This window comes from Lasioglossum baleicum, chromosome 11, assembly GCF_051020765.1.
Source record: "Lasioglossum baleicum chromosome 11, iyLasBale1, whole genome shotgun sequence".
NCBI lineage: Eukaryota > Metazoa > Arthropoda > Insecta > Hymenoptera > Halictidae > Lasioglossum > Lasioglossum baleicum.
The window spans coordinates 17,509,020-17,527,661 of NC_134939.1; the positions used below are offsets into that span (position 1 = coordinate 17,509,020).

At 45.1% G+C, this 18,642-nt stretch overlaps 1 protein-coding gene across 21 annotated transcripts in view; it reads left to right on the top strand.

Moving 5' to 3' along the window:
- Positions 1-18,642, top strand: part of Ten-m (teneurin transmembrane protein Ten-m) — a 534,210-nt gene that overhangs the window by 420,881 nt on the left and 94,687 nt on the right. Inside the window, exon 2 of one of the 21 annotated variants that reach the window (XM_076433919.1) lies at positions 7,404-7,449. The exons of the other annotated variants lie outside the window; for them this stretch is intronic. The gene's annotated coding sequence lies outside the window, so the exon portion shown is untranslated. The remainder of the gene's footprint in view (positions 1-7,403; positions 7,450-18,642) is intronic. 21 annotated transcript variants of the gene reach the window in all.

Below are 18,642 nucleotides of genomic sequence, written 5' to 3' on the forward strand. Positions count from 1 at the left end.
TCAAATTGACTCGAGTTACATGTTTGGGAAGGCTCCTCGAGTTTCCCGAAGCCTGTAAATCACGACGCGGCAAGAAAATACCACTGGCCCTTTGCCGAGGTCCCAGGAGGGCCGATACGTGGACATGTAGGGGTCGCGTTATCGTCAGTCTATTTCGCCGCTGTCAATTTCGCATACGTGATATTTCATTAGCCCGCGGTCAAAGGAATCGAGGAGAAGGGTGCGCTGTCCCTTGGCGGCGATCTACAGGGACACCCTGTCAAATGGACGAAGGGACGTTTAGCAGGGTCCACCCGCGGGACCACTGACTCGATTCGACGATTCCACGATTCTACTTGTATCGGTATTCATCGTGCTGCCGTCGACATATGAATATCATTATCGGCTAGGTTTTTATGGGATCGCAGCCTGATGCCGCGCCCCGCGCCCCGCGCCGTGACGAATCGATCGAGACACGGTGCGAGCATTCCAGCGAATTTTTCTGTGACGACATTAATAAGGGAGGCATCGTGTTCCTCTTCTTGTCGCGTGACGATCGATCCCTTCACGGGCCTGGGGAATCGGTCACGCTCGGGCACAAACGACATTGCGCTTTCCCTTTGTGCTTAGCTTTCACCGTCTACGCCAAAAAGCGAGATTTATTTCGCAATTATGCGACGGCGCGGCGACGCGACGCGGTGGGGTGCGCGCGATTTTTTATCTGATTGGGAATCGCAGCTATTATATTATTCATGAGCCTGGGGACGCAGAGTTAACTGTTCACATATTTTTTAAAGAGATTATTCTTTTAAAAATCGGTTTACATCAAAAGACGCACAAATTGGATTTTGAAATTTTCCTCTGGGCCTTACAATTGCGGAGATATTCAATAAAATGTATTTTTCACCCCCTTAACGCGAATGTCGGCAACTACAATTAAATACGTGTGAAATATTTCTTTGAGTTCTCTCTATATCGTAGCAAAATTTCATTAATGTGTTAACACTTAATGGATTCCATATAATATTGAAATAACAAGCACTATCTAACGGTTCATTTTTCACACAATATCGTAAAAAAATAAGACAATTTATATTTCGCATAAAGATTTTTTTCTGCTAAATTGTTTCTTCGCGTTTGATAGAACAATTTAACAAAAAATGCGAACAACGAAAGAACGTGTTTACTGTTTAATCCCTCGTTCGATGTGTTTAATATGTCCCGGAGATTCGGTCTGGGGAACGATGATATCTGTAACAAGGTCTTGTTACTTTTTACACCTCGAGGTCCGTAAAACCGTAACGGCGAATAATAATAATAATATTTTACCGAGCAGATCGGGGGAAAATCTTTGGCGCAACTATGTAGCGCGATCGTGCCAACAACGGTAGGATATTTCAGCTGTGGAACGACGCTCGTAAAAATATGAGGAACTTGTCGTAAAACGTAATCGCCGATTAGCTCGGCGAGTCCGAACGTTGCTGTGCGGTGCTACGGTCCAGGATCGGCCGAAGGCGTTCTGTCGCTCATAACTGGCATCCCCTAAATTGCTACGGGACCTGATGTTTCCCTACATGACGTGGCTCGACACAGGTCGATAGAATGCGAAGAATAAGTCGCTTCGCTAAAATATTCGCTAGTCCCCGACGGTATAAAATAGGGGAGGAATGTTTTGTTCTATGAAGTAGGGGATGAAGCGAAAGTTCTCGAGTAAATGGGTCAACTTGGGATAAATTATCGGATCCGGTGAATTTGTTTAACTGATTGGATGTGTGTAAGTTATTGGTCGGAGAGGTTCATATTTTTACTTTGTGTATCCCATACAGTGGGGAAAACGTCTGACGATGTCAGAGAGAGAGAGAGAGAGAGAGAGAGAGAGAGAGAGAGAGAGAGAGAGAGAGAGAGAGTGAGTGAGTGACAATCATTGAAGCAAGAGGGGCCAGGGGCCTTTAAACCGGAAGACGTCGAGGGAAGGCGGAAGGCCGAGCTTAAGGTCTCGAAAGGCCCATTGACATCTCGTCTACTCCCGTCCCTCCATTGAAACACGTAACAGTACGCCGCCACGCTGTTTAATCCGGCGTCGGCTGCTCTCTAATTCTCTAATAACGTCCACGAACGACAATAGGTTGGTGGCCAGTGGGAAAAGTGTGCCCCGACCCACGAAAATGGTCCACGAAGATGCTTGAATAACGAGCGAGAAACCAGATTTGCGCTCCGCTCGCCAGGAATAGGATTTTTCGTGAAACGATCGATAAATCGCGGCGACAAAGCGCATTAAACGTCTCTCGAAGCGAAAATGGGAACGCTCCGGGACTATTTTGCCAAAGAGAGCGGAGAGACAGAGAAGAGAGACGAGGCCTCTCCGCTGCTCAATACGTTTCCGTGCGCTAGAAGTAGGTTGCTTATGCTAACTTCGTACAAAGCGAACAGTGTTAGCGACCACCCGACGGGAATACGATCTTCTAAATATAAGTGGGGGATCGAGATCTAAGCAAATTTGTCGCCCGGGGACACCATTCTATCCGGAAAATGGGTCTGACAGCGATTGCATGATTTCTTTGGAACGGATTAAACGAATCCCTTTAACCAGAAACCCAACGAGCACTTTCGGTCCTCCGATTCTTTTAATTGTTACAGCCCATTCTTCTCTTTGCGCTAAGCGCTATTCAACGGGCTCGAGAGCCTCTTCAGAGAAATAAGCTTACGATCGTTGCGATAATTGCACTGGTGAGATTTCTAGAGAATCACGTTTTTAAATTATTGGATTTTCAGGTGAAATAAAACCCAGTTTTTTTATTCGAGCAATGAACTTTACTCGATAGAAGATTTTCCATTTTGTTCGATGAATTTTTGCCATCTTTCTGGTAGCTTCGTAATTCCGCGCTCATATAAAAGCTCGAGTAAAAATACTGAGTTTTATTTCACCTTAAAATTACGTTCTTACAATTGATCTGAATTTGATTTCAACGTATTCAATCAATAGACAGTGCAACATAAAATCCGTGGTCTAACAGACACATATTTTTCGCAGGTTTGAAAGACCAGTTCCGCATGATGAAGCGATTAAAAGAAACGCGGAGATTTTTCGTGTAAAGGTAGATTTTCCACGGAATTCTCGTCGCCGTAGTTTTGCAGATGTCTCTATAGTGACACAGTTCCGCTTCTAACATTTTTCCTTGCCCGTTTCAGAATTCTCTATCCGTTAGTTCCCCGGCACACCGGGAGCGCGCTATAGTTCTTACACTGGCTCGATACAAAAACGTTCAAACAATTGCAGCGTATACTTCATCCGAGAAATGTACGATGCACCTGGTGCACAGAATCCAAATTCTTTGTTTATACGCGGGATGAAGACGCCCAGCTGCACAGGTCCGTTTTTGCGCCGAGGAAAATACAAATTACTCCCCCGGATTCGCCCGGTTTTTCCCGCTACCCGTAAACGTGGTTTTCAATTTGTCGCGTTCAGCACATTTTGTCGGATCGTCGAGTAAGCTCTTTCGAATCGGTCCCCGGATAAAAAAAAAACCCGTATCAAAATTGCCCGGCGAAAAAACAATTCGCGATATTATTGTCGAAAACGCGAAATAAATAACTTCCTTTATGCAGTTGATCTGCGAGCGATAACAAAATAAAACGCGACAACTGCCGCGAAAAACGGACTCTTTTAACAACCGTTTAGAAATTCATTTTGATGGTGGTGTATTTTCCGAATTTTTCGGCTTCTGAATTGCTCCAGATTTTCACGTAGCCAAATCGACCGTATTTTATTAGAATCTCTGGAATGCTCCAGGGTTAAAGTGGCAATCCTGCTTTCTAAATAAATTTTTTGCTGAGCGTTCAACGCGATAATACACGCTTGCAATATCGTGTTTTTATGAATTTGTGTAATTGCGTACCATTATATAAAAATCTGAAAATTTTGGAGGCTGGATCTGGTAGAACTCGGCTCGTTTCCGTCGAACTTGAAGTTCGTCGTGCTTCCATTGTGCTTCGCGTTTCCGTTTTTGTTTCAGCCGGTTATAACCGCGGATTCGACAGTGTTCTCCATTTCTGTTTGCTTGATTTTTTCGTTCTTGTTCCCGGAGAAGCGGATAAATGTAATTCTACGGGGCGCTGGTGAGGTCCGATTTAACCCCCGGCAGAACGCAAACAATCGGGGTCGCGGCCTAAAAATGGCGCTGGTGCAATCCTCAGATCCAATTTCGACGGTGGAAACTACTTTCCATTTATATTCGTGTTAACACACACGGTAACGAAATTAATGCGCCTCGATTGCGCGAAACGGCTGATAAAATGCGGCACAATATAAAATCTCATCAAATTCCTACCGGTGGACAAATGCATTTTCGACGGTGCCGGTTGATACACGGCCAGCCGAGAACTTCGTTTTCGCTGGTGATTAATTACGCCCGGACTGCTTTAACGTTTTCGATTCGTTCCTTCTTTTTCCTCTAGCTCGCTCGTTCCCCGACTTTTTACCGAACCGGCAGAATGTGTCGTTTGCGAAAAAGTTAATGTTGTTACCGGGCGGAAAAGTGTTTCAATGAAATGTACGATTGTAATGTTAATAACGCCGACGTGTTTATTGTATACGAGCCGAGGATATGTTCGTCGAACACGAAGGATAATAAGGCGGAAATAAAGCGAGCGTGTTACAATACAGTAGATATAAACCGGCCGGAGAAAAACAAATGTCGATTAATCAGTGAATGAACGAGGTAGAATGAAATAATGGGGACAATGTTGCGTGCGAGGGCGGGCTCCGCGAATAAACGCTGCCATTAAACCTAACCTAGGCTTAATAATTATAACAGAACAAGACCGCCGCACAGTGGGACAAATGCTAAATCTAGCTGGAAAACAATCATGAAGAAAAGATAAAAATGATTACACGAGCCTTAAAGTTAATAAAACAACCAGAAAAGAGTCTGATACCGAAGAACCTGATATAGATTTCGATTTTTCATTTACATTGTGTTACATTATATGATACTTTGTAATTTGCAAATTGTGTTTTATAATTTTCAAATATCGTAATCAAGATTTTTAAAAAATTTTTCCAACTGAAACATTTCTTTTGAAATCTCCCAATAAAATATTTTTGTGAAAAATCAGCGTCCCTGATACCTGGCCGCAGTGTCCAAGTGTCAAAGGTGTCGCCACAAAGCGTCCGAAAATCACGATACCGTCACAGTGACCGAAGTCAATCGAGCCTCTAAATATCGAGCGCTGTAATCTCGAATTCCACGATCGGCGGGTTAAAACGGAGCATTTCTCGCGGCGCGTGGAATCATCAGCGGCGTTCATCGACCCGCATTGCAAAACAGTGTTCAAAATAATTCGAAGCATGAATGACAACGCGTCAAAGGGCTACCTGTTCGCAAGGTCCCGGCGAGCAAATCATCGCGGAGCGAGATGGCAGTGTTGAAGAGGGACGAGGAGAATGGAGAAAAGGACAGATTAGGCGATCCCGATCGACGCCATGCATTCAGTTGGAGCAGAACGGACTCTCTCGCTTCTCCCGTCGGATATGACGAGCGAGAGAAATGGAGAGAGAGTAGTGGGAGGGCTGGATAGAGAGCGAGAGAACGAGAGAGAGTTGGAGAGCGGTGTGTGCGGAGGCACGTGTACGTGAATGGGCTATTGTACACGTTCCACAGGCCCGCGGACGTCGGTACACGCAGCTGGACTTGCTAATGACCAGACGCATCCAGGAATCAAATTCAGATGACGGGGGCTGCGGCGCGCACATCTACGCGCAATTTCAATTGTAACATGTTCGAGAGGGCTGCGCGTTAGGTCCTGGGTTAGGCTATGCCACAGCCCGTGTCCGCGTAATACGCGCCGCACACGCACACGCACACGCACACGCACACGCACACGCACACGCACACGCACACGCACACGCACACGCACACACGTCGAACGCACCCAGAGCTACAAGGTGTCCCTACGCGCCATGCCGCGTCCATTCATGCTGCCAATTATTATCGAAAGAGCGACGTAACCGTGCGCAGCCGGGAAATTGGCTTCCTCGATGCTTTATACATTCCGCTCGCGAACGCCCCGCCGCGGGGGGCAGTTTTTATCGAACCGACCCGTCTTCGAATAGTATAACAGCCCTTGGTTATGGCGCTCGATCCCGCTCCAACGGCTACAGCGGCTGCCAAAATTCGCGGACCGAATTTTTCGCTGCTATTGCATCAGCTCGTTCGGCAAGTAATTCCGTTTCTCCTGTAGAGATGGCATTTAGGAATAAAAAATGTTCTGCATTTATTGTGGACAGCAAGAATAAGATAAAAATTGTTTAATAGTTTGAATGAACAAGTTACAATTTTATTATCTCTAGAGCAGTGTCGAAGTAAATTCCATTCTGTTATTTGTATAAGGGAACAGGATCCAGACAGTTTCGAAAAATTTCACGGAGAAAATTGATACCGCAAAGATCCGGATAGCTCTGGCTGCTTTTAAGTCGGAAAGTTTACATTTTGCAACGGAGTTTCACACTCGGTGTTCGTTTCGTTATTAGGATAAAATTACGGTTTAGCTGGAAACTTTTGGCAGCTACTGTATATTATAGAATTCGTTGTTCCCCCGCCCCGATATACCGCGCCATTGGTTTTTCTTGTTCGAAGAGAGCCGGACGCGCGCATTGTTTCCTGGGAATCGATTCGAAACTCCGATGTTAAGTAACCAGCGGAGAACAGGGGATGAAATTTGAGAGGTAATATTGGATTCGCGTAGAAAGTAAAGTCGGTTTTCCGGGTTCCAGCGCTTCCCCGTGGGCTCCCCGCTGTTATACCGTGGCCTGGGAAACTTGGATTAGTTCGCCTAAGCGAGTAATACATATATTTTTTGTTTTATCGGCGAGTACCCCATCGACGAGAAACCAGCTTGAAATAGATTCCGCGAGTTTGGCGGACTAATTTTTCGAAGATGGCTACGGTACGATCCGTTTTTCGTCGATTTTATCGTAGTTGAATTTCTTTTCCTCGTATAGTATGCTTTTTCAGCGGACAGTCAACGGAAAAATTATATTCGCGTGCTCACCGAGGCGAGGGAACGATCGAAAATTAGTTCGGAACGATAGTTTGCGGTAGATTTTCTCGTAATGCCGTTTAGTTTGGTTAATTGTGTTTATAAATGGAAAATTCACGGTACACTTGTTAATCGAAACCGTTTTGTTGATTGAATTACATATTAATTATTTTAATCAATAACGATAATTATTTTAATGCGGTCCGCAGCGCTGAATCGTTCACCGTTAGATTACGGACGCATGCGAATTTATATTACAAAATTTGTTCAATGTTTGGCTACGCGAAACATAGATAAAATCTGGCATTAAATACATCACTGATTCATGTATGGATTAACTAATGGAATTTGCAACCAGACAGCTAATTATTCTTTCTTTGTTACAGGTAAGTTCCCAAGAATCGATCTACTACCGAGTACATCAACCTGTGGGTAAGACATTATTGATTAATCAAGAACACGGTTCTACTTTCAATTTCGATTCCATTTTGGAACGACACACTGTATATTAATATTTAAATGCATTGTGCGTCTCTTACCATTTTTCTAAAATTAGTAATTTACAAATTCCCTTTCATTTTTGCCGTTCCATTTTCAATTTTTCTAGCAGGCGGATTTCCCTTCCGCTGATTAGACAGTGTCACAAAAGTGGGCCCACGCTAACGAGGCCACGTTTGCTCAACACAATTTCCCGGCAATAAAACCGGCGTGCAGACGAGAGTCGTTCGAACCGGACACACGTATTGCGTTTGAGCAATCTATTCGCGTCGCGAATGGTTCGAAAAAGTGAAACAGAGAGATCCCAGTCGGTTTGGAACACGGTACGCGAATCGCTTATCACGTACGACGAAGCGATACCGTGTTGACTTTATGACACGTTTCGTGACCACGGTATTACATAGCTGTACACATACCTCAATTTTCAACCGAGCACGAACCAAGCTCTCACGAAAGAACAGGGGTGAGAGAGGGGAGAGAGAAACGAGCTTATCCCTGGGTCATCGACTAGGTCACCCACTTGCGGGGCTAACTATCGTTTGGCCCTCGCGAGCCACACGCATAAATGGAGCGAAATGACGTTCCTCGAACAATCAGTATCATCACACACACACACACACACACGCACACACACACACACACACACACATCCTCCACCCCCAACTACCCTTATTCGGCTCATCCCCGAAATAATGGCCGTTAAGATAACAGGAAACTTCAGACCGAAACGTAATCGTCGCCGGCCGCGATACCACCTGATAATTCGACAGCTTTCCTGTGGAATCGGAACTATGCTATTCACCGGCGGTGCATTAATGCATACCGAATTGGGTCCCAAACCTGCATAGGGATCAGGTATGCTCCGCCAGGTATTGATACCATGTCGAACACGCCCGGCACCGACAGCACCCCCGAAAAACGGGCTGATACGGAATACGCGACGTTCCTACGATTGCTTCGAGCTACCCTCATATTAGCCCTTAGCACTCGAATGGTCACTCTCAGGCGCCAATAAACGCCAATAAAAATTGCTGTACTATCATTCAAAATATTGTTTAGATTATTAAATATGTCGGGGTATCTATTCGATTACTAAACATTTAGGCATTCTACGAGGTATTATACCCCAATTTTACCAATTTACACCAATATTTTTGTATAAATCCAACGATTTGGACGACGAATATCAGGAATAAGATGCAAATGCATCCAGTGTCAGTTGCTCGCAGAGTTGTCGATCAAAAATTCGCACAAACCACCCGTTGCAGATCATCTCTCTGTAGCCACGGCACACTGTTAGGTGCATCGATGCAGACCAGCGTGCGTTGCATCCGATTCTTGGTAGCGCAACCGATAACACTTGCAGCGTCGATCCATTTTCTCGAACTCGGTGTCGGGAGCTCGTTCTTATTGCTTTTCTTTACGGTGTTTTCCTTGGGGCCGTAAAACTGACGTCGGATAGGCGGATAACGGGCCAGCACGTTGCAAGACGGCCTCGGTGCAGCGGCTTCCTGTTTCGAGGGTAATTCGCGTGGAATTTCCGCGAGTCCGTTCGCAGACCAAACCGGGGACGAGGGGGTAGAAAAATTCTGAAGAAATATCGCGGCGCACCGTCTCGATTACGGTTGGTATTCTCAGAATAACTGAGAGCCAACCATGGGTACGGAGGGCTGCGGAGGGCTGCGGAGGGTTCCAGAGGGTTGGGGGGTGGCGGTGGGAGGGAAAGCACCGATCCAGGCGACCGTGCACGGAGCGAGGAAGGGCGGAAAATCTGATTGCCAATACATTCCATAGCCCCGCGAATTTCAAACCAATTTCCTCGGTCTATTGCCAATCACAAAGAGCCCGAAATTCCTGGCTGTCGGCTGGAACGAAATACTTCCCGCGATTCCTTTCAAACGGACTATCCTCTCTCCCTCCCCTCTCTCTCTCTCTCACTCTCTCTCACTCTCTCACTCTCGTCTCTCGTCTCTCTCTCCGTGTCGACGATTCATCCGTTGCCCGCCATTTTAACCCCTATTCGCGGCATCTTATCAATCTTCGAATAGCCCCGGCTACCTTATTATTCTTAGCCTCCTTCTTCTTCTTCTTCTTCTTCCTCCTTGCTTCGCCCGTCCAACGGTTCAACTTTTCACGGCGGTCGATATAATTGCGATTGAAAATTTACGAGCTCCATTATTCGACAGGAAAGTCGAAAGGGTTTTCATCCTCCCCTCGCCCCTTCGTCGCCCGGTCCCTTCCCTTTGATAATAGGTGAATTAATGTCCACAAAGGCACGACGACCCCGCAGCTGGACTTTATCGATCTCGATACTTGTTTAAGCGGAAGCGATCCGACGGACGGGCACGAGACGTGTTTCGGCGCGTTGTGTAATTGGTTTCGGTTGCCGAAACTTCGAAGACGTGCTGCCGGACCCTCAAGTTTTGGGAATTCTACTGTACAGGGTGTATAAAAAGTAATGGTCATCCGTCCTAGGGGTGAATCTACACCTCTGGATCGGTGGACATTTGTAAGAGAAATTGACAGCCGAAAATGTGGATTGCATAATTGTTGTTCTTCAGTGCTGGTTTCCATTAAAAAGGATTGATTTTACAATTACATTTTGAATTTTGCGTTTCGTAAACAAATTCAACTACCCGCCTCTTCGTAATATTGATCTTTCACCGCTGCGTCCAGGTGACGCAAAGAAATGAATTCCATTAAGAAAATGAAAGGTGGGAGAGGGTTAAATAAATCAAAGACCATTTTATCCCGTGCAATGCACTCCGAGCACCAAACTGAAAATTACTCTTATATTCTACCAAACATCTCATATTAATATCGGTATAATGTCAAATGATGTTTCTTCTACTCGCTGAAATTAATTTCCTATTTCTGGATACTTAAAAATATCTGATTCTCCTCTGCGCCAAAACTAGGTGAAAGAAAATCGAAGAAATTTGTCTGCAGCTACTTTCGAGTATCTCACGAGATTCGAAACAATTACCATTCGCTTGCGCAGACATTCTTCAAGTAATACCTCGCGATATTTATTTTCCTGGCGATGGTATATTCCAGGAAGCATGGGAAGATGATTTGTACGAGTCGTCGGACTGTCGGAGCATAGGAAAAGCGGGAAATACAGCCGGAATGGGAGGAGTATAGCGCGTAAAACGTTCCCGTGCACACGGAACCCGGTAATTTCGAAAGTTTTGCAAACAACGGGCGTAAACATTATATCCTCGTGACATAACCAATAAGCGTCCGTTGTACACTTCAGAAATTTTGACAAACATCCTCCATTATTCATGGCAGGCTAGAAAATGTTCGGATCGCCGACCCACACCCTCTTTTCCACCCGTTTCGCCACCCCCGTCACCGTTACACCTCCACCCCCTTTAGCCGGCCACGACACGAAAGTGTCAGTTTCATCCCTCGGTACGTGGCCCGTCAGCACGCTTGTATCGAGAAAATTGATTTCGAAATCGTTCATTTCCAGACATCCTGTAACTTCCATTTCCCATTCACCGGAGCCCCGGAAATCCGCGAATTCTTCAACGAATACGAATTCGAACAGCATTGAAATTCAATTGAATCCGCTTTAATGCCGCCGAAACGTTGCGCTTCCGATGAAATTTATTTTCCTACCTGAACGATAGCCGCCCCCCTCCCGTAACCGAGCAAATCCGGAAAATAACCTGACGCGGACCCTTCGACCATCCGGACACCGAATCTCGTTTATGCCGTCTGCATCGCGACAATTATGGGCACCGTTTGATCCTCGGAAGCGTTTCTGCTTACAGTGCTGGACAAAACGATAAGACACTGTGCATGTTTGTCTATCGCGTGTATTCGAAAATGTGCATCTCGTACGTTCTATGTGTTGTGCGCCATCTTTAGCGAGTATACGGAGAGGTGAGTTTGTGGAACACATAGCAGAGATGAAATGCAGAAGAGACACAAAAGTAAAAATCTGTCCTTTTGCTTATAATAGATTATATTCGCCTAAACGCGAAAAGGAAGTAGAAAAGCGTTAGATAAAAGTGAAGTCGACCGAATAGTACTTTTGCGGTCAGAAACTTATAGCATTAGTAAAATTTCGAAACTGTTAATTAGAAGTCGCTATGCTGTATACAGGATGATTCTGGAAACTGGGACAAGCTGTTGCTCTTTGTTAAGTAAAAATAGAAAGAAACGATAGAGGAAAAAATCATGTGTGATAATACGTCCTAACGTCCTGTGACCCTATTTTTCATGAGAATGAACCGATGCAACTCAATATTTTCGTTAAACCAATCGATCCCTTTTAAAGACGATTTCGATGTACATAATGTGCGTTACAGTGAATATTCGATCTAAGAAATGAGAGCTGCACGATCTAAGAGAAATGATGAAATAAAGGTTGCTGTAAATAATCGTGAAGACGGGGGCCGGATAAGAAGATCCCCGAAGAACAAAACGTTTATCAGTCGGCGGATCTGGCGGCGGAGCATTAAGAATGGAATAACGAGGCGGATGTTTCAGTACCGGGCCGTCATCGGTTGTATCCCTGGTCAGCAATCAGTTAGCAGGACTTATGACTGGCCGGTGCCGTTTCGAACCGTTTCCCCGGCGAAATATTGGCATTTCTGGCTCCGTATGCTGATAAGGACCGCATCTCACGACCTTTCGTTACGAGTGCATCGTGTATGATGCCCGAGCGGAGCGCGCCACACCGCGCCGACCACGGATAAAGATGAAACGGCGGATAGAGAAATTTATTGCCGCGATTGTGTTTCAGTGGAAGCACGATAGGTTCGTAAGTCTCTCGATCGTTGCGCATAAGGATCCACGACGCGGCGTGCAACTCGATACCTAGCGAAAAATCCTCGACGTGGATGCATACGGGCCAGACCTAACCCAGACCTATCCTATTGCCGGAGATCTTATCCGATATCGGTGAAAAAAATACTGGACCGATGCGTGCGGAAACCTAACCGAGAAACTGCCATTCGTTGCTCTGTAGTCGCTTCGGTAAATATAATGATCAATTCTGCCATAAATGCATACACAGGGTGTACAAAGTGTTCGCACACCTATTAAAAACGAATAACTTTTTCAAAATTGGACCCAACACAGCTTGAGTTTTTTGTTTTGGGACGTTAGAAGAATTAGTTTGCTACCTGACGTGAAAATAATTTTTCATCTGTGCCTGTAATGAAAATTTCAAACGTGTAATTTGTAAATCTAACAATAAGTAAGTTAGACGCATCAAACAGCTATGGGCATTCTAGATGTAAAAATCTTTGAATTTATTGATTCTTACAATTGTTGCTAAATATTTTTCTAAGTGATCTAATGATCTACCCTCTGGACGACTAAAATATTCGTCGAATGATTCAGAAATTTGCTGTGCATCTGAAAGTTAAGTATTTAGTCGGGCGAAGAGAATTCGTTAGGAGAGCATTTAGCCAATAAAATAAGCAGTTCTTTGTATTTTTATTGGCTCGTGTTAGGACACCCGGTAGACACAGAGGGAACCGTATCATTTGGTCGATTGATCCCATTAAGCTGACAATTCGATGGTGCGCGAGGGTGCCGGTCGAATACGTGTTTATTAGAGAAATGTTAAGCCTAACAAAGCGACTGGTGAAACTTAATCGCAGCTTGGAGGGTCCAATCAGCGTGCGCGGCAATAATTTGGCAACCCTAAGACCCTATTAAGAACCGTCGTCGGAAATGACGGAATTCCGGGACTGGGTTATTGTCTTCCAACCGGTTAATTTCGATATGACAAGCCAATAATTATCAGAACGCTTAATTATCGTTCCCGCGTCGAAGCGTCGAATGTCTGAACTCTGTTTCTGACTACCTCTCTCGGTCTCCCTTTGCTGCATGAACGACAGTTCGCGAATGAAAACCCATATAGATGGCTAAGCGTGTCGCGCGAACCGTTTCAATACCGGTTTATTGTTAACAAAATGCTCAACCCTTGCGATGCGCGTCATTGCGATCGAAACAAAAGCGCCGATCTGTCGATGTAACTATAATTACCGTTCGGCAACGGAGAAGCGCTCAATCATCGAATCACAATGCAGCTAATGCCTGTTATTAGTTGCTGCGCTCTCGACGTGCCTCGTATCACTTTTCTTCGACGGGCTGGCCCCTTTCGATTACACGGCGAGTCCTCGCTTAAAAACCTAATCCGGACAATGGATTCAAGGTCTCGAATGTGCAACGCAAATTGAATGGTGCGCTCTGTAAAAATTTTCATTGACTACGACTTGCGTTCTTCTCGATTCATGAATTAAAGTAGGCTTATCTTGTGAACACGGCCAAAATTCTCTGCGAGGACTTCGAGGTATAAATTAGAGACTCCGAGTCTGCAATTGAATCTGGCGAAAATTTGCAAAATATTAAGAGCCACGGAAGAAGGAAGAGAGAAAGGGAAAAACGCGGAAGAATTGCACTTATGGCAATTACAGTGGCACGAACGTCGGGGGTAACGAGCAGCAGTGTTTCGTTAAGAAGAATATGTAAAATACAGAAAAGTGGAAGGCCAGAAAGATGAAAGCTGCCCTTCAGACCGGTATTAAACCAAGCACGAAGGGGTTGCAATATCACGAGGGTGATGTTTCCCTCTCCATTGTTCCAGTATTAGTTAGTTTCATTAATGTAATTCCCGTGTACGAGATGAGAGGTCTCGTATTTACTTGGTTTCCTTTTTACCAATCTATTGTCAGGCTTTGTGCTAGCATACGGTACTTGCATTGCCAGGGTGGCTATTGTCAGCCGCTGTCTCCACTGAAAACCCACCCCCGTCAGCCCTCTCTGCACACCCTCTAAACCCCCCTCTGCTAGCCAACGATCTCTCTGCTACACCGCAGTCACTGGTCAACGTTGTCGACGGAGTGAATTGCTGACGCGAACATTGCCGGGGAAATGCTAATGGCAACATTCAGCCCTTTCATCATCGAAGAAAATACGGTTTCTCCTTTTCAATGCGCCGCGCCAGCTAAATCGATGATCCGCAATGATGAATACTCCCGACTATTAACGGTCGCCATAGTACCATTAGCGGTATTTACGAAATGATGGATTGGTCGGCGCCGCCGCGTAGATTATGCTCCATACCTTCCGGTTTCTAGTTTATCCCTATACGCATTTTTACCGAACCCTCATGTCGCCAAATTAAATTCCAATTACATGTACATTGAAGATTTCCAGTTCACAGTTTATCGTGATGTTAGTAAATGTCTTCGTGGGCACAACGCAACCCTTATTTTGGTAATTAAAGCCCTACCCTCCTGTATTGTGGAGATTTAATCAGCTGGAAACGTCACCAACAAGGGAGGCTCGCCAGATTAGCAATTATCCCACCCTGCTTTGCATTCGTCTCATTTTTCACCCTTCGCCGCGTTTACTCAGATCAAGAATTATACGACTAAGAAATTGGACAAATTAGAAATACGTCCACTGGCCATTTAAATCGTACGTATCTCACCGGTACTCTCTATTTGTGAAAAAGTTACTCTTTGTAGAGTTTAAATAGAAAGAGGAAAATTCAACAACAATTTGCGATGGCTAAATTTCACGAGACATCTATGGGCATTTGTTTAAGCGATGTAAAATTTTGTGGGAGATTTTCTAGAAAAATAGTGGACAGGAAGCGGCTTTGTGCTGGGCAGAATGATTCCGTAGTCACGGTGACGCCGACCCATAAATGAATGGCTTTCGGTGGGTTAGGCGGTAATGCAACTTCGATCCAGGTGAATTGCAAATAGCCCCGGGGCTGTTTGGCTTCCGTAGAATTGATATTTGTTCGGGCGAACAGTTCGCCGCGGTCAAAAACTAGGCCGCGAGGAGTAGGCGAATGTTAGGAGAACGCCAGCTATCCAACCAGCCAGCTAGCTCGCTCCGATATGAAAAAGACCGTGGAAGAAATAAACTGGATGGAGCTTTTTACTGCCGCCATCTCATAACTTATTTCGAGCAGGATGCAAACGGGTGTACAATGTACATAGAGAAGAGAGGCGGCGCGGCGCGGCGCGGCGCGGCGGCTATATACCGTGTGCACCGTATCCTTGATTCCTTTTTTCTGGCATCGCCGCCGGCGGATTTTAAATATTATCGTAGTCGACGCCGGAGATCGATGCAGGTCGTAGCGGTGCAAAATATTTGCGTGTTATTCCGCTGACAGTGTCGACAGACGTTACCGAGCCTGTAAAATATTCAACTTTATCGCCGCGTCTTCATTGCTTTCAATTGTTCGCCCGTCAATGGCGACGAACGCACGCGCCCGATTCGTTCGGCCCGTAAAATCGTTCATAAATTTTCAACCCGCAGCTCTTTCTATTATACATGAAACTTTGCCTCTTGTCATTTTAAATATTTTGTTTTCAGTATCGCAGCAACAACATCGAGCTTCGTAATAAATTATTATTCGTAAGGGCTAAATCGGTGATATAAAATATTCTAATTTCAATCCACTTGGACCGACGAAGCACTCTCTCATACGATTTCAAAAACACTCGGATCAATGAACTTGCACGCGTTAAATTTTCAGGAGATGTTTTCGCAAATTAACCCCCTGCCCTACGATTTATTTTACGGTTTCAGTGATTAGAACTTTCTTTCAAGTTCGTAAATTCCTACAAGACGAGAAAACTTATACTTATTGTATGCCTACGTGTTCTTCAATAACTACACATTAACAAAACCAAGGTAGAACTTCATCTCGGTTTAAAGAAGATTAATATAGTATAGTACATTTTTCAGTTAAAGGGGGTTTTCGGAGGTGGCGGAGAGCGCCAATTGGTCGGACCTAATTAATGGGTTAATCGAATGAACTAATCTTGATCGGTCAAGCGCAATTTCGCAGAGGAACCGGGTCGTGCCCGGAAAAACTGGAATAAAAGAGGAGGAAAAAGACGGATCTATTTGATCGGGACCGATTCGAAATAATGAATTAATCATCGAGCAGGGGATCGGTCGGATTTGAAGAGACACTGGTGGTCCTCCATCGTGCTTGTTTTTCCGAGTCTGTCGGGATCCCTAGTCTCGCGATCAGCCGGAAGCCGAGAGAGAGATGAATCGCGCGTGAAAAATCGTGGTGACCGTGATCGTGATCGCGATCCAGATCGGGAAAATCTTTTCTTGCGCGCCCCGCTGCTTTCATATTTCCGTAAACGCGCGACAAAAACACCGCAGGGAACCCATGCAGCATCTCCTGCTTTTCTGCTTCTTCGTAGTCTGCCCCAGGGACCGAACAGAAGACGAACGACGTTCTTAATTTCATCGGGCGTCGACGCCCGAGCTACCGCGAGAAAAAAACCTCACGACGGAAGTCATAAAACTGGATAAAGAATTACCGGTCGCGGCCGGTCGGTTGCTGAATTCTAGATCTCACGATTCACGTGGTTCACGGCCGGATTATGGATCCGCACGCGTCCACGGACCGTGAATTTATGCCCCAGACACACGGCTACCCGAACGAATTTTCACAGCCGGGGTCCACCTCGCGGGAATCTTTTTAACAACAATTATCGATTGGTTTTTAGCCGAGGTATTACTTCGCGTGGCTATGCAGTCGTCTGCATAGAAATTTTTGCGGGAGGTAATTTTTCCCTGCTTTCAAGTGTTTTATTGTTTTGCCACTATTCGGACTTATGAAAGAGACAGTCTAGAGGAAAAATATTTGAAGAAGCATTTAGATAGATAACGTACCTCATTCGTCTGTAAATTAAAGCAAGCGTTGAAACGTTTTACCCCGTGTTAATGAAAGCAGATGCTGAAAGATGGGATCGAGCAACGGGATAGATAGATGACGGCTTGATCGGAGGCTTGGTAGCAAGGTAATGGATTGATAATTAGAGAAAGTGGACGCGGCAGATTTATTTGGTGTAACGAGTCCGGCGAGAACGAGCACGGGATGTGTGGGAGGTAGAGGTGGCTGCGTGAAATCAGATCCGCGTTTCAATTGAATTTTTCATTTGATTGGTATCTGCGCGTCCCCGGATGCGTGAACGCATAAAATCTGCTGTGTAGTAACAAGTTTATCATTTGATTGGTCCCATCGTTAGGTACTTTCACAGGTCCGATAATGTTAAACCGATCGTGTCGATTATCGACGCACGATGGGAGGCGCGGCCGTGGTGGCATCGAGTTACAAGAAAACGAGCGAGCTTAATTAAATTTAATTAATCACGGCTGGATCGCGATGACGCGAACTGCGCACCGTCAAAGAATCACCTGGCCGTGAATTAATTACAGTAATCCCGCGTGCGCGAGTAGAACGAAGCGTATACTCGCGAGTAGAACGGAGCGGAGCAGAGCGAAACGGAGCAGAGGAGAAACACCGATGAGAACGCATAGATATCAAACTCGGGGACGACGCGACGGCTCTTGCTCTCGCCGATTTATGACCGCGACAGCGTGAAATGGAGTGAAAATTGAGACAAACGAACGATTGGGTTTCGCGTGGACGAAAATTGTGTCGTTGTCTCCTGTATTGTTCATTCAATGCTTGTTGGCCGCCCCTGTATTTTTTTTTCGCACACCTCTCGAAATGAATGGAAAACCGAGTCCGCCGCTGTTCAGTTTTATACTTATTATGAGCCATAGTAGACTCAACGCGGCTTTCATGCGTTCACAACGCGAATGAATGGATTTACAAAGCATAATGGAATCAAAAAGAACGCGGACCCGCGGCGATACAATTTTTATTCGGCTCCTAAACCTCTGCAAATATTTATTCCTTTCCCGGCTATTTTAAAATGATCCGGAAAAAAACCTCATCGTCTCTCTTAAACCAACAATATTTCTTACCTGTTACACTGTGACACCTCTAATCAACTGTTCCAGAAAATCACAGCCATCTTTCTTAATATTAGACCATACGATTGAAGTTTTTCGAGAAGTTGGAGCAATTAGTTTACGGCGCGATGTGAAAAGAAATGTTTTCAAAAATTGAAATTGATTAGAATTATAAAGAAACTACTAAATTTTGCATTTTGCAACTTTTTTATGTGGGCCAATTTTTGAAAAAATTTCTCTAGCGTCTAGTACGTGTTTAAACGAAATAGTCAATTTGTCTTGAAAAATCGCTCGATATTTTCGCCATCCGCCAGTCCGGTCGGATAAAACTGGAAGGAAGAATTTGCGGATTAA